The following is a 17,201-nucleotide window of genomic DNA, read 5'->3' on the forward strand; positions in this document are numbered from 1 at the left end:
AGAACAATTTTCTTATAAATTTTGCCCCTTTGCCCCCAAAAAAGGAAAATCTAGTAATTATCATATCTAAGAGGAAGTGTCATCAAGGAGAAAACCAAAGTCTTTTAGACATTATTAAATTCATTATAAAATCTTGGGCTGCAATAAAGTGAATGAAGTTTCAAACTCTTCACCAATAATATATTACTTTTTTTTTTGGACATTTAGACTAATTAAGACAGATTCACACACATATCACATAAACAAGACCGAGGACTCGAACCTAAGACCACTTAATTGGTAGCTTAAGCTCTCAACTAACAGACCAAGGTGAGCTGTGTAAAGGGTAAAGGGAAGGCTGATTAAAAAAGGGGTGTAACACGAGGACTTAGATCATCCAACCTAGTACTACTCTCGCCCAAACATGCTTAACGGCAACGTTATGATGGAATCCGATCGCACCCAAAAGGTTTCACCAATAATATATTACCTGTGATGTACTATCGTCAAATTATCATTTTTGTGATTTCAAACTTCAAAAAGGCTGAAAACGAGCAGAAGTGCTGATGACCTAACCACTATGAAAGTGGGGGAAAAAAAATATCAAATTTTGTTACTTCCAAAGGATTTTAGAGCATGTCTATATTATTAAAGACAAGGATTTTCTTAGAAGATCCTAAATTAAAGTTATATATTTTATTATTTATCACTCTTTATTTTAATAAAGCAAAGTATGACTGATTACCTACAACTTGGACGACTAATATTGTCTTTCATGTCTAAAGTGAAGATCTAATATTTGAATTTTTTGTCAAAAGATAAGAAAATATAATAAATATAATCCACATTTCTATGATAGAAGACAATTACTGGTCAAAAATAAAAATTGATATCTCATCAAAAAATTATCTTGATCGGACATGAATCTCGAGGCTAGATCAGGTTGGAAGCTTCAAAAATTAAATCTGGAATCATCTGAATTCTGGTTTTGGCAAACTTACAGTCAAACTAAGCGTCTCAGAAATACGAACCTAATGACACCAAATTCAACTCGATCGAAGACCCGAAGTGTTGTTGGAAGATTCAAACCACAATTTGGATTACCAAATGGTTTCCAAATATGACATACTTATAGTTGAATCGAGCGACTCGACGAGACGAATCCAACGAGCCCAAGATCGCCGAATTTTGATATCATTAAGACCATCAAATGTCTGACGAACGGTCCACAATCAAGCGATTCAATATCGGCCGTCCATCCGAACCACTCAACATTTACCCTTGATCATCCTCCTATTTACAGGTCATGACATCCTAAAAAAATTATAAATAACCCCTCATTTCTCTTGAGAGGGGACCCAAACAAAAAGAAGAAGAGAAGAGGAGGGAAGAAACCCCCCATCGACAGAGCAAGGCAGCTGAAAATGTTAAAGTACAAGAAAATAATCTATTTTGAAGAACAAACTTATTGAAATAATAGATAAAATTTGTCAGAAATGAGATTTTCTAGTACACACATGCCTGCTAAAAAAATTATGTTGAAAATGCCTTCCAGCAGCGCAAATTCAGCAATCAGAAAACTTCTTTCCTATGATTTTTTTATGAATTAGATTGTATGTAGATTTGGGGAAATTATTCTGTGGTCACAGGACGTTGTTCGGAGGCAAATCAGGACGCTACGTCACTTTTTTGCTGTGTATCGGGTGACGTATAGCGCATCGTGATTCGCCTATGAATGGTCCGGTGACCACACGTACATTATAATTTTTATACTTTCTAACAGTCTTTTTGGGTTTTATCTCTACTTTACTTAACCTGGTCCGGATCTAAAACATCTACTTTCCTAACTGGGTCTTCAGAAGGCCGACGTTCTATGTAACCAAACCATCTAAAATGATTCTCTCTAATGTTATCTGGATCCACTCCAACCTTTTCTATACAATAAAAAATAAGTTTTTTTTTTTATGATGAATTAAAAACAACCTCGCATCCACTAAACAATGGGTCACAACTTCTTTCACTCAATAAAAAATAATGAATTAACAAAATTAAAAGCAGAATGAAAATATGCTTAAAATGACAAACAACACAAACAATGATAAAAATAAATAGTTACATTATTACAAAATACCAAATATTTATATATTTTTGACTCTGCACTCTAGTGGATTCGTTCAAACTGGGCTAGGCCCCGTGGTTTTTCCCCCTTTTACAGGGGTTTTCCACGTAAAAATCTTGGTGTCTCATAAATGCTAGACCCTCTCTCCTTATCTGCTTGCGTGCCAGATCTTCGTACAATGCTAAGACGTTAAATATAATATTTCTCTACCGCCGCGAATACTCCTGGACGCAACAATATGTATATATTTAAAAACATTTTATGATAAAATGGAGCGCTGTATTTTCACATTTTACAATTTAATTATCATCATCATCGTTAATCTTATTTTAATTATTTAAGTTCAATTTCTTGAACTCTTATTGGTCAATCATCCATGCTAAGTGCAACTGTTAAATTATATATAATTTTTTTTTTGCGTTAAAATTTTATTTATTTTTTTAAAATTCAAATAATACTCACAAAATCCTCAAAAAAGTGCAAGACAAAAATATCTGAGATTTCATTAAGAAAATTAATTGAAACTTTGTTGAGAAAAATATTACAATTTTTTTTTTTAAATTTCATAAACAATTTTAGAAAAAAAACCCTTTAGGACAATAAGTAATATATACGATTGCTTCTGCAATAACAGACTGAACAATTTTTTTACATTTTTGCAACAAATGAGAAGAAAATTTTCTTTTCTTTATTTATTTTTTGCAGAAATCTTTGTTTTCTTTAGTTCTCTGTAAATATAATTCTCTCTTCTATCTTCTTGCAAAATATCTTTTTCTAGGAAATAAATAAGTAAGACAGCTTTAAAATAGTAAGAGAATAATTAATTTCTAAACAATCTAAACACTTGGTATAAGAACAATATATATAGCTAAATGATTTTGGTATGAACAATATAATAAAAAATAATTATAACAATTAACAAACTTTACTTCCTAATTCCTATACTTGCAACTGAATCACTGATTCTTCAAATAACTAATGAACTGTTGATAAAAATTATTCTTCTACTGACCCTGTCATGTGTTGCAGATTGTTAAGTTTAGGGTTTTGGTGATCAATTACAGGAACAGAAGCAGCTTCCATTATCACATCTCATAAGAGGACATGAATGACCACAGAGAGATTGACAGTAATTGCCACAGATCTGTACACAGTCAGTACTGTTTTGCCTGCAAGATACCTGCTGAAGAAGGCCTTCAAGCTTTTCATTTACAGTGCTGCTCAAGGAAGAAGATGATTCTGCAATAAACCCTAATCCAGCTAGTTCTCAATTGTGCTACTGAACTTAATTTGGATTAAAGAGAGATTAAGTAGAAGATAATGATAATTTGATTAATTACCTGTGGAGATAAGCAGGAGGAGGAATAGAGTTGCTATCAGCTGTGGAGAATTCTTGGCCATCTCAGAGAAAACTAGGGGGGGTACTGGATTGAGTGGTTCTTGTTGGTGGGGAGGATGGACTAAAAATCTTCCATCAACTTTTTCTTGTGAAGAATAATAAGAGGTGTGGGCCCTTATACAAATTGATGGAATAGAGATTAATAGAATTAAGTTCACATTGTAAAATACCAAATAAGAGCAAAGTATTGACGAGGATGGTGCATGCGAAATATCATTCAAAATACGATATTGATCGCGGTTAAAATGATAGAGATCGTAAATGTGCGTATTGAAGATGTTGATTAACAAACATCATACTTTAGTTATCAGTTGGTATCATATGACTATTGATGATCAAAACGGTGATTATTGGCAGAAAAAATTATTGAAAATTTTCTTTTCGTTTTTTCTTGTGAAAAAATAGCAAGCTAGAGGTGTGGCGGAATTAACGAGTGATCGTTGTTAACATCATTAATTGTCAAACAAACAAAAGAAATGCAGCTCACCTTGATCTATTAGTTGAGAGCTTTGATAATCAATCAAGAGGTCTTTGAGTTAGAAGCTTGCATATATGATGTGTGTTTGAGTTTGCTTTTAATTGGCTGAAGAGTTCGAAAAGATCAAATGAATTAGAATATTATTAATAAAATGTCTACTTCAAGGTACTTTTATTCTAACTTTGACAAACATAGTAAGAAAAGAATATTTTACACGATGTTATATAGCTTGTAAATGAAGGAAATAAGAGGCGTCTATGAAACAGACTGTTGCATGTCTAATCTTTCAATTTTCACTGTTTTATTTTCTCTCGATGGTGAATATTAAATATTCTCTTAAATAATAAAGCAACCGATATAAAGAGAGTTAAAATTTTGTTCAAGATGACATTATTTGGCGATTTGCTAATTTTTTATTTATTTGCATCGCTATGTACTAAAAAAATGATCAGTGTATTCTAATTAACATTAAAATTTGATTTTTATAGTTCTCTGATCATTAGATTTATTTTGAGATTAATATAATTTATGAATAATTAATCAAAATTGGTATTATATTTATCTAAAAGTAAATTAAATAAATTTGAAACTCATTATGACTAAAAAGTTGATTAGTATGCATTGATCATAATTATATGAGTAATTAATGACATTATTAGAATGCAAATTTTATAAATTTATATATATATATGAGAAGTTGTAATATTATTTTATCTTTTTATATTTAGGAAAATTTTATGCATATATATATGTCATTAAAATAAAATATATTTACAAATTTAATATATGCTCGAAAAAAAAAAAAACTAACTAACCGATTGTGATTTATAGACAATGGTGCATTTCATAATTATATTTTATCCAACCTCAAAAGAGAGGTTGACTGTGACGCCGCTGGGTCACTAGTTTACTATAGGGGTGTCGATTTGGGTTAATGGGTCGAACCCGACTTGACCCAACCTAAAACGAGTTGACACTAACCCGATCCGATTTTGCAAACGGGTCAGGATTGTCAACCCATACCCGACCCGTGTGGGTTATCGGGTTAACCCGACCAGACCCTTGAGGGAGGGACGACGACATTCCGCTCTCAAGGGGGACTGTGGTAAGCCGGCAGTGGCATCTCGCGGGCTTGATGGTAGCGGCAGTGACAGGGCAGCTGGTGTTTGTCTAGCGACGGTCTTCAGTTTGACAACTTGCGAGCATCCACGCGAGATGGCGCCAGGCCAGCGACAGTTCGAGCAACGAGCGGGACTGTAATGAGCGTGACGCGACCTCTGGTGACGAGATGTCTGACGCGACTGCTACGCGACCCGCGACCGATTGACGGATGACACGACGCTGAGCGTGTCTTTCAGGTCAATTTGGGTCGACTCGAGGGTTAGCGGGTCAAACCGAATCCGACCCATTTTCAAACCGGTCGGAAATCTGAACCCGTATCTGACCCGTTTCACAAACGGGTTGCGGGTTGACTCAAAATCTGATTTTTTCGATTCAGGTCCGAGTCAGGTTTCAGATCGTGTCAATTTACTATTTGGGTTGAGCTTGTGCTTAAATTATAGGATCGATTATCATTTCGGTCTGAATTTGTCCTGTTTTTAGACCGAAACCGACCCGTCGTCCCAAATTACCGCCCTACAGACTGCAACTCGCTTCCGGGCCGTCTCGCGCTGCGTGAATGGTGCTCTCTCTGTAGCTTTTCCACGACGCCCATACAGGCAAAGCCTCTGCCCTTCTTCTTTAACTTTATTATTTAAATTTTTTCTGAGAAGATTTGTATGCCAAAAGAAAAATATGATGGAGGAGGGATTCGATCGTGGCAACAACTTCCAAGATCGAATTGTAGAGAGATGTTGAAGTCATGTTCAGATCCTGATGCTGTGCAAGGCTTAAAATCTATGGCATAAGAGTTTATGGATGCCGTGAAGGTGTTTGACAGATTGCCTCAGTAGAATTTCATACCGTGGAAAATAATTTTAGTGAATTGGTCTTAAGGCCTGCGTTCATCATGCAGAGAGAATCGAAATTACTCTCTGAAGAGCTCTCAATATCATGAAATTGATTAAGAAAAATCTGTCAATCCGATACTGTTAGTTGTCCCCTCGAGAGATGTGACTTCTATTGTTTATAAAAATGGTTTCTTCAAGAGTTAAATTGAAGATTAATTGAACACCACAACACAACTTCATCAATCATCAGGGTTAATTGCCTTCAAATCACAGTTAATCGCTGGGATGAAGTTGGAATGTCTCTATCATTTAATGTTAGATTAAGTATTTGATAATGCCACATAAACAGCTAGGATTCCATCTTTTTCTTTCGTCATGGAGGTTCTTCCTTCTGTAGTTTTCGATTCTCTCAGGCCAAAGAAGTCTTTAAAAACGGTAGAGAAAACTTTTGATGTAGTTTGCATGTGAAAGATGTTACAGAAAGAAATGGTGATGCCGCTGATACAACTTTTTCTTAGGTTCAAGCCATTATTCCTTAATATGGGGGATCCGGTGTTCTGATGGTATATATATATTGTCTCCATGACTAACTTGTTTGAAAAACTTGAGTACTTGATTAGTGTTACTCCTTTAGTTCAACGGAGGAATCAACAAAATTAAGGATGAGGAAGGAGAAGAAGATGCTGAGGATGAATTGGGACAGAGAATTTTCCCATATGCGACCACAGTGAATTGCTTTGGCTGTTGATGCTAAGAAATTTATAGTTAGATTAGATGTAATGGAGAGTTAAATTGAGGCGCTGGCTAGCTTAATTAGTTCAAGGCTTGACACTCTCAATTCCTATTCCATTCTTGTCATGAAGATTCGATGAAGGATATTTCCACTGTGAAAGTAAAACTAGATGGCCTAAGGCATCATTCTGATAATTTCAAGTGTAGGTTGAATCATATTGTGAACAAATTGAGGGCTTGAGAGCTGACCAAGCTGATTTCTGGGTCAAATTGAAATATGAATATATTGAGATGGAGATATTTATATTAGCAAGGCCTGGATAGCTCTTGAACAATACCTTATATGGCTTTGCTAGTTTTTTGTATGAACAGACTAGAATAAATAAGAATGATACTTTGGGATCCATTTTGTACCGTCGAAGAACTAAGTTGGGATAAATTTTTACCCAAAATTTTTCAATTTCTATATGAAGGTTTATTTGGGATCAAATTTGTAATAGTCGAGAGACTAAATCAAAGAAAACTTAATAATAGCTGAGGGATTTTCCCCTTTTCTTCTAGCAAATTTTGTATAGAATTTTCATTACATCATCTAATATTTTAATTATATTTTTGATATGCATTGTCATCAATTCTCCAAAAACAACAAAATCAAGATTTTATCACACTACGTGGGGTTGGCTTTATGAATCCTTTTTCTTCATTGGTATCCTCTTAAGACTCAAATTCTCATTTAAATTTAATAAAAAAATTTCATTTTTAATATTCTCTGGCCAAGTCTTTTTAGGTCTGCCTCTATCTTTCTTAAGATAGGTTAAATCTAATATATCTATTCTCTTAACCGGATCATCGGAAGGCTATCGTTTTATGTGATCAAACTATCTAAGGCGACTCTCTCTAATCTTATTTGCTACTAGATCTACTCCAACCTTTTCTCCAATAGAACAAATAATTATGACATGAAAATCGTAGAGTAATCAAGCTACTATGGAAACTGTTTCTCATCGCCAAACAGAAATATAATTTCTTTTAGAATTAAACTTGTCGGCTTTCTTTCACAGTTTTTTAAGGTTCAACGGCTATATAATTTTAGGTTTGACGCTTATATCAATATAAAAGCTGCACTATTTGTTGTTGGATTAATCAAGTGGCTAATAACGAGAACCGACAATCATCTATTTTGAAAAGACAAGCAGAAGCAGGTCCTTAATTCCATTTAGAGACAACTCAAAGAGTTAACTAGTTAATACAGTTAACAATGGAAAGAGTAAGATCAATTGTGAAATTTTTATGTGAAATCATGACTTTTTATAGCTGTATTTTAGTAAATTTGATTGTGATAATTTTCTTCTTATCTCATAAATTTTAAGAAGATAATCAAAAATGAATAATGAAATAGAATTGTGCAGTCTATATAATTGAAAAATTTATCCCAATTGTAACCAAAATATCAACACATACAGGGCTAGAAAAAGTATTTTGTAAGACACAGACAAGCTAGGACTTAATTACTGTATGTTAGCAGACCAATTTATAGACTGCTATTCCCCATCTATGATCAGGAAGAACAGTTGCTCATGAAATTATGCAGTAAGATTATTTCCAGTCTACTCTCTAAAAAGACACCTATAAATTCTGGAAACTATTAGCGAATGTTCTTTCTCATAAATTCTGGAGACTATTAAAGCACTCGTGCTAATCTAACTTCATATATTGAAGAATCCATCACCTATTTTACAAAATCTTGATACATTATATTTTATGTTTCTCTATTATTAACATAGTTATTTCTATCAGATTGTTTGTTTTAGAACAATCTTTTTAAGCTAATTGATGCTTGTAGACATTACCACATCATAAAAAAGAAAATCAGCAAAGCTTTATTTTACTTGCATTGGATTTAAATGTCTTTACATTTGGAGTATTGTTTCACTTTCCAAATAAATCGACACTTACAATTATAGTTTCTTGCTGTTTGCGCCTAAAGGTTTTGTTTTTTTACGGGCATTTAGGTCAATTAAGGCAAACTCACACACACAATACATAAGAAAGACTTGAACCCAAGATCTCTTGTTGATAGCAAAGTTCTCAACTAACAGACCAAGGTGAGCTACGTATTTGCTCCTAAAGTTGATGTGTATTAGTATATATAAAACACCTTTTTTCATCTAGCTGCAGTAGTTGTGAATATTATTAAAAAAATTCCTTTTTTAAGTATAATTATTTTTAGAAGGATTATTATAATTTTTTGGGGAATTTACATGCATAACATTTAAAATCATCATATTTATATATTTAACCCCTACACCTTATTATTTGAATGTGATGCCACTCCCTTAACACAACCTCTCTTGCATGAGAGAGGAAGTCGTGATCTAATCTCGTGGTGGGAAGATGATAGGACGATGACATGTGAAGAAGAAGTCGCGACTATATCTTATTGGGAGAGGCCATTAATGAGACCTATGGCTTGTGCTTGCAAAAACCTCGACGATGAAGAAGATTAGATGAACTCACAATGAGAGCTTGTTGGGAGGCCATTGATGTGACTAGTGGTGTGCGCACTTGAAACCCTCATCAATGAAGAAGAGTTTAATGAAGTAGCAAAGGAAAAGCATGGTTAACAGGAATTTAGCAGTAATAAATGTGATTAACTCGTAAGATTTAGGTGTTAAATATTTAAATAGAATAGTTTTGTGTGCTATGTATTTAAATGCCCCTTTTGTATTTATTGCATTGTATTAACTTCCAAATTCTAAAGCAACCTATATATTGCACGCATCATCAACCATCATTCCTATCAAAACCAGCAAAACTACTTTTATGGCTATGACAATCTTGAGTGCCTTAGCTCCTTCCTAGTCTTTTTCTTGCTTGAAAAAAACTTAAAAGTCAACAGCAACAAAAGGCAACAAATGCTTCTCTATAATCACTAGGTACTCTGGTGCTCTTAATTCTCATTTAGCTTCCAATGTTATGCCTCTTAGGCTTCATTTGGGACAGCTTTCTTATTGCTTCTTAAAGCAGTTTTTATTAAAAAAATTAATTTTTTTTACTAATTATTGCTTCTTAAAGCAGTTTTTACTACAAAAATTTAAATTTTTGCATTAAAAACTACTTTAAAAAGCAGTAAGAAAACCATCCCAAATGAAGACCTAATTTGATGTAAGTCGTAACTTTTAGATTATCAACGATTATTGCCATTTCCATCAGGGATCTGGTTACATGTGAGTTAAAGCCCCTTTTTTTTCCCAGTACTGTAGTCAAGAAGCTTGAATGCTTCTGAGCTAAGTTCCTCTTTTAATAGTGATGTTGGTTCTAAAAAGGCCCACCTAATCACTAGGCAAACACATGTACCCCTACAATCAAGAGGGACTCGAGATTCCTCCTCAATCGATCTTGAACTCTGTTTACAATGTTAACATATTTGGAATTTTTTACACTCTATGGGCACCCCAAACTACCGATATTATGATTTTATGTTTTTGCCAGTTCTCCAAAAAGGCAGCAAATATGTAATTATGAATGCATGTTTGCTGCCCTTTTGTTGATTATTTGTAAAAGGGCAGCAAGTATTCAATTTGTAGGGTGTTTGCTGTGCTTTAGCTGTCTTTTTGCTGCGCTTTTGCAAAGACTCAGCAAAAGGGCAACAAATATGCAATTATGAATGCATTTTTGTTGCTTTTTGCTGAGTATTTGTAAAAGCGCAGCAAAATGACAGTCAAAGTGCGGCAAATTCGGGCGGTTCTTGCCATCCGGTGTCCATACAGAATAATTTCTTCAATTAATGAGGCTTATAATCAACTAATTTGAAGGGGTGTATGCCAAAATTTTTTATTCTTTGCCATCTTTTGTCTGATTTGTAATATCTGGAGTGAATAAAATGACTTAGAAACATTTGGATCAATCATCTAGCATTATCACCTTCCTCTTTCCTTCGTGATTTTGCTTCTTGGGCTTATTGCTGTTGCTGTTAATGGCTATTGTCTGTTTTGTCTTGCTGATTATATTTTTGGTCATCTGGTTCTCTTTCACACTATTTTGATTTCTGTTTATATCAAATTACTTATAAATCAAACTAATGGTTGCACTCAGCTGATTTTTTTGCTGGTCCCACCTCTTTTGTTTTTAAGGTTTTACAAATTTGTAACTTTTTTTGCCCTTAATTCTCTTTTTAGCCCCTCTTATCTCAATTTCCCAAAAAGAAAAAAGAAAGGGCTTAGAATTTCTATCAAATCATCAGATCCTCTTTCTTCCAAATAAGTCCTTGTCGCATGAGATGTCCAAAGAAAAACTCCAACGGTCATGTCACTGACTGTCACTTCTGCAGCTGTCCATTAGTTGGCTTCCATGAATTAGCCATCCAATCTTTCACATTAAGGCTTCGTTTGGGACGTCTTTTTTACTGCTTCTTAAAGTATTTTTTAAGTACAAATAATTTAACTTTTATATTAAAAATTGTTTTAAAAAACATTAAGAAAGCGGTCCCAAACGAGGCCTAAATCTCCCCACTTGCAGCCTTATACCCCCATTAAACCATCAACTTCACCATCTTTCATCTTTTTTTAGCTTCATCAATCAACCAAACTTACAATATAATAAACAAATTAAATGAATGGGTAAAGTAAGAATGAAACACAGTGTTCTCACAGAGATTCTGTCCCGTTTTGAAGTTTCATAGGAGTTCCAAGTTTGGAGTGGAGAAATTATTTTGTGTGGAATTTGGACGGAAAGTTTCTGTCCGGACTCTGAGTGTACATAGTATTTACATTGTGTACAATTTTGTACACAGTGTGCACAATCACTGTGTACACTCATAATTCGACGAAAACTTTCCGTCCGAATTTCTCACAGAATAATCAGTTTCCGTCCTGACTAAAGATAATTTCTCTTGGAGCAGAGGAGGAATGCATGTTCGAAAGCATCAAAACTAGCCATTGCATCTCTCTTCTTATTCACTTGTGATAAATAAAGCCTTACAGAAGCAGACAAGGCCATGATAACGCATTTCCATAGTAAAATTATTATCTGCAGAAGCAGCTGAAAGAGTACGGAGCTTTTAATGTTTACAGTGTGTTTTGCTCATTGCACGTGCAATGAAACCAAACGAAAGATTATTGATAATAAGATTTTAAAAGAAAAAAAAAAAAAAAGAAGCTTTGATCATCATAGACGAAGCATTAGTGAACAAAACTATACAGAGGGAGATGGTCTTTAATCGAGAGGGAGTCAGAGGGTGCCCATGCAGGATTTGATTAATGTGAAGAAAAAGGGGGAGACAAGAACAAAAGGCTCATAAATAAACAGCTCATGAGACCATAGATGCTATAAATATGTGTCAAATAAAAACAAAAACCTTGAAAAGACAAGAGAGGGAGCTTCCTCACTAATTCAATTCTCAATTGTAGATTTTTTTTTTTTTTGAAGGATGAATGTGGATGTAGCTTGATTTTGTATATTGAAGAAAAATAAGAGGTATATGGAAGCTGGGTCAATGAGAATGAGCAATAATAGATTTATACTACAATGTGAGAGTAGCTCTAAAAGGAGAATAAAAATTGAGGTAAATGGCAACAAATGGAATGAACAGTAAAGAGGAAAATCAATAAAAAACATCTGGGTAGGCTCATATTAAGCTTTTTTTTTAGGGGAGTGGGTATGATTTGGTGGGATTAATAGTCGATTCCTTAAATTTCACAATATAGTTTCAAATTGCCTTTCCGTATGATGACATCCTCACCAAGAAGAAAAATTATTATGTGCGGTGTTCGAATGCGTCTGGAGGTCAATCCGAACGCGCCATGTCACCCAATGCATTGTGCATTAGGTGATATGGCGTGTTCGGATTGGCCTCCGGACGCGTTCGGACACCGCACAAAATAATTTCTCTACCAAGAGATATAGTAATATTATAAATGATTCTATACATTATATCAAATATTGGCAGGGATAGAGATTCCTAGTTCAGTTAGACATGATATCATATGGTGATGTATTAGTAGAAAAAGAGAGAGAGAGAGAGAGAAGAGAGGAGATTGATCAAACATCTTTAGCCTACTTTTTATATAACATCAAACGCTATTAAATAGGGAGAAAGAGGTGTCATTTCGAATATTTATTGATATGTGAGGCTAATGTCGTCCCAACTTGGAGCCTTCAATGCACCTCTATTATGTATTTTGAGTATCACACGTGGTTAGACGTTATTGCGGAAGGGAGAGGGGGAGGGTTTATGGCTTAAGTTCACAGGGGTATGCTTATGAGGGCAGTACATCTACTTCAGTATTTTATGATATTAGTGGAGCTGAAAAAACTGTTAGTCAGAGTGTTGCTGCCCTGACAAGAGAGATACATGAGATGATAAAAATTTAAAATGAGATGCAGGTAGAGCTGCGATCATATCGAGCTGAAAATGAGAAGAAAAAAAGAGCAAGACTCTACACTTGCTTCATATGACAACGAGGACACGGTGGATAATTATTGTTGTTATTTGTTGTTAGTTATTTGAAAAACTATTTAGTGTATTTAGAACATCTGAGTGCGGATTTCATATATTATGTTGATTGTGGAATATATGCATTATTATTTGTTTAAAGAACTCTTTCTAGTTATTATGAATTGTGTAAATATATTTGTTGACTGTGCATTGTTATTTTCATATGAACTGATCTCTTAATTTTGAAAATAAAAAATTATTTTGTATATATTTTTTACCTGCAAGTAATTGTGAAAATTGGTGTAAATAGAAGGGGGCTATCAAATTTTTTTTACAAATGCTACAGGTTTTTGGCGGCTAATCAGTGGTTTGGCCCCTAGAAACGTAGATACCGGACGACTTTCAGAAACTGTCGATTTTTTTAATTTTGCCAGCGATAATAACCGGCGCGCGGTTTGGTTGTTAGACATACCGGCAGTGTTTACCGCCAGCAATACAATGGCGGTTCTCAACCGTTTAATTGCCAGAAATTACGGGTGATTTACCCACAATTTGGATTTATTAATTTCTGACTATTTATCTGCCGAAAAATCGCCAGAAAATAGAACCGCCAGAAAATAGCCGCTGGTGTTCGTTTCCTACGCAGTTTATTAATTAACTACCGGAAATTGTCGCTAATAATTGACAATTTTTTTGTTGTGTGATAAGTTGCTTTTCATTGGGGAGTGGCTTTTTTTCCCTAAAACTGTGGTAGAACACCTTAGTATGACTGTCTTTGACCGATTTCCTTTTATTATGTTTTTAGAATATGTGGCTCTTGCTTGAGGATTTCTTATATATTGTGAAGAACAATTTGGTTGCTCCCTTGCCTTATTTTAAGGGGAATAGTTATATGGTCTTGCTTTTCCTCAAACTTAAGAGGCTAAAATAATTTCTAAGATGGTGGAATAAAAAGGTTTGGTAATATCTTTAATAATATTATTTTTGCTAAGAAAAAAGTGATTTCCCTTGAAAACCAATTTGCTTCTTCCACGAGTATTTTTGATTGGCATGCATCAGGTGTGTCTAGCTAAGAAAAATTTGATTAATCTCCAATCAATGGAAGAAGAATATTGGAGACAAAAAGCTGTCGCTAAATACATTTGCGATGGTGACAGAAACACTAAGTATTTCACGCCTTATTTAATTCTAAGAAAGTTAAAGCTCAAATCAATATGATTAAATTGGCGTCTGGAGAATGGTGTAAGTAATGATCAATTTTTAATTATTGGTTCTGCCTTAACTTTCTTTAAATCTTCTTTTGATGTTTCTAAGAATGTTCTCCCGTTATCCAACCCTTCTATTATTCCTGCTATTATTAAAAATGAGGGTAATTTTAGTTTTTCTAAGTACCTTGATGAGGGTGAGATTTTTAATGTTTTAATGTCTGTGAATAAGGACTCTGCAGTTGGCTTGTGCACTACCTTTAAAATTTATTTTCAAGATTAGGTCTAATAGATTATCTATTTTTACTTCCCAATATTATTTCTTCTAATCAAACATGTTTTGTTAAAAGGTAGAAATATTGCTAATAACGTCTTGCTTGCTCAAGAATTACTTCACAAGATATATAAAAAAGTCCATGGCCACAATTTAATTATGAAGCTTGATATCTCTAAAAGCTTATAATAACGTCAATTGGAACTTTATGTTTAATGTTTTGAAGCATTTTGACTTTGATGAAAAAATTATCTACATCCTCAAAAGCATAATTGAAAATTATTGGTTTTCTGTGATCATCAATGATAATTCATTATTTTTTTAAAGGATCCCAAAGGTATTAGATAGGGTGACCCTTTAACCCTTGCCCTTTATATTATAATGGTTAGGTTGCACAAGGAATGTTTCCCATAATGAACATATTCTAAGTTGAGCCCCCACAAATATGTCTTGTGCCGATCCTCGAACGTATAAATGATAATGTCTATATTGTGGAGCTACCTCCTCATCTTAAAATTAACACCATCTACCTTCAATGTTCTTGATATATTCCTTTTTACGAGGGGTCAATGTAAACTTTTTCTTGAATGATTTTCCCTAAAAGTTCTCATATATACTACCCATCTATATATGCAAAAGAAAGTCTTCCTTTCAAGAAAGCTTAAAAAGGAAGAAAACCTCATTCACTGAAAAAAGTATTAAGATTGTTAAAATATTTCACCTTTGAGCTTCTTAGCTTTTTTTACTAGTTCTAAAGAGCGATGTATATTATCACTTTTAAGCAAGAAATTAATAAGATTCAACATGTTCAAATCATTAGGGACATCCATCATCTCAAAGATAATAATTAAGGAGACCTCTTCATCATTACTTTGGGAAAAGTTGAAAGGAAAGTACAAAGATGATAGGATTTGAGTAGGGGTGTCAATTTCGGGTCACGGGTCAGGTTCCGGTCGAACCTGGAACTGATCTGGAACCCGAACCCGACCCGTTTTGAAATCGGGTCGGGTTCAACCCGGATTTTCCGGGTCGGGTTTTCGTGTCGTGTCAAATATTGACACCCCTAGATTTGAGTAGAGACAAGCACTTTCCAATTCATTATAATGCATGTAGTGTGATGAAGGAAGTTATTCTTTTAATAGAAATAGAGGGAGGAAGATTTGGTGCCTAGAATTGAGGTACCAATTTGTTGATTGGTTTTGAAGGTGAGAGGAAGTATAACATATTTTGAGGTGTCAGTAGGTAAGATTTTTGTAGTGTTTGAAATAGACATTAAGAATGAAGAGTTAATTTAGCATTCATATATAAGTGCCAAATAACTAAATAAAATTGACTTATAACTGCTTGTTAGCAATAACTAAAGAGGGGGAGATTTGATAGTTGTACAAGATCACTTGTGGGTTATAAGAATTTAGAGAAATGAACAAGAGAAATAGATAGATCATATAAAGACTCATAATAACTCTAACATTACCGCATCAAAAGAGGAACAAGTCCCTTAGATTCTCATTATCATCTTTCAGAAAAAATATCTTCGTACAACTCACCACATGCTATTGCATATGCAATTTAACTAAATACCCTCAACCTCAAGTTATTCATGCACAATAATAGCTGAAATAGTAGCTACAATATATTTTTTAGAATGGAAGGTTTACCCATAAATAATCACATACCACCATCCATGCATATACAAAGTCTTCTTTATATGAGAGCTTAAAAAGTCAGAAGACCTCATTCATTGTAATAAGATTAGGGTTTCGTTGAGCTTCCTAAATTTTTCCATTGCTTTTTAAGAGCCTTATAAACTAGAGCCTAGCTACATTTTCTCAATCCTTTACATTTTGTATCATCTCAAAATCTAATTAAGAAGGAGACATCTTCATTATTTATATGGACAAAGTTAACAGGAAAGCTAGCCCAATGGGGATAGGATTTGATTAGAGAGAAACCCTTTCCAGTTCATCATATATACTGACTATAGTGTGAGAAACGAAGTTGAACTTTCAATAGAAGATGGAGGAGGATTTGACACCTATAATTGAAGTATCAACTTGCAAGTTGGTCTTCGAGGTAAGAGGATGAACAATTAAAATATTTTGAGGTGTTTGGAGGTAGGATTTTTGTAGTGTTTTGAGAAGATAATATGATTTATGAGTTATTTGACATTTAAAATAGCATGATAAGAATCATTTATAAAGGGATGAGGGTTACAACTGATTATAGGAGTGGTTGGAGCTAGTGAGGGGTAGATTTCATAGTTGTAGATGAGGGCCTCTGGCCTACAAGAATTTAGATAAAGAATTAGGTAAAGATATAAAGCACATAAAGAGAAAATAAATATTAGCTTTCTTGAGGCTAGGATGTGTTTCCTTCACCTTATAACTCTACCACTACTAAAGCAAAAGAGGAGGAAGTTGGTCATTTAGATTCTTGTTTTCTCTCTCCCCCCCCCCCATTTATTTTTATATATATATATATATGAAAAGTAAAGCAGTGTGGCTAAATTGTATATGAAAAGTAAAGCAAAAGATTATTAATTTTCAGTCACATTAAAGAAAATGGTGCAACCAAACATCAAGTAAATTAACCATTTTAATCAAGTTTATTATAATGTGATTGTGGCTAAT

The 17,201-nt window shown here is 34.0% G+C and overlaps 2 long non-coding RNA genes across 2 annotated transcripts; one reads left to right on the forward strand and one right to left on the reverse strand.

Annotated features, from left to right (window-relative positions):
- Window positions 1-2,926: 2,926 nt before the first annotated feature.
- On the reverse strand, window positions 2,927-3,597 carry LOC114581216. Its single transcript, XR_003703099.1, has 2 exons — window positions 3,439-3,597; window positions 2,927-3,349 (listed from the first exon to the last, which is right to left on the reverse strand). It is a non-coding gene; the product is annotated as an uncharacterized LOC114581216 (long non-coding RNA).
- A 5,069-nt stretch (window positions 3,598-8,666) lies between these two features.
- LOC114581215 lies at window positions 8,667-9,317 on the forward strand. Its single transcript, XR_003703098.1, has 2 exons — window positions 8,667-8,761; window positions 9,058-9,317. It is a non-coding gene; the product is annotated as an uncharacterized LOC114581215 (long non-coding RNA).
- The last annotated feature ends 7,884 nt before the right edge of the window (window positions 9,318-17,201 follow it).

Source organism: Dendrobium catenatum, unplaced genomic scaffold (genome assembly GCF_001605985.2).
Source record: "Dendrobium catenatum unplaced genomic scaffold, ASM160598v2 fragScaff_scaffold_1608, whole genome shotgun sequence".
Classification (NCBI taxonomy): Eukaryota; Viridiplantae; Streptophyta; class Magnoliopsida; order Asparagales; family Orchidaceae; genus Dendrobium; species Dendrobium catenatum.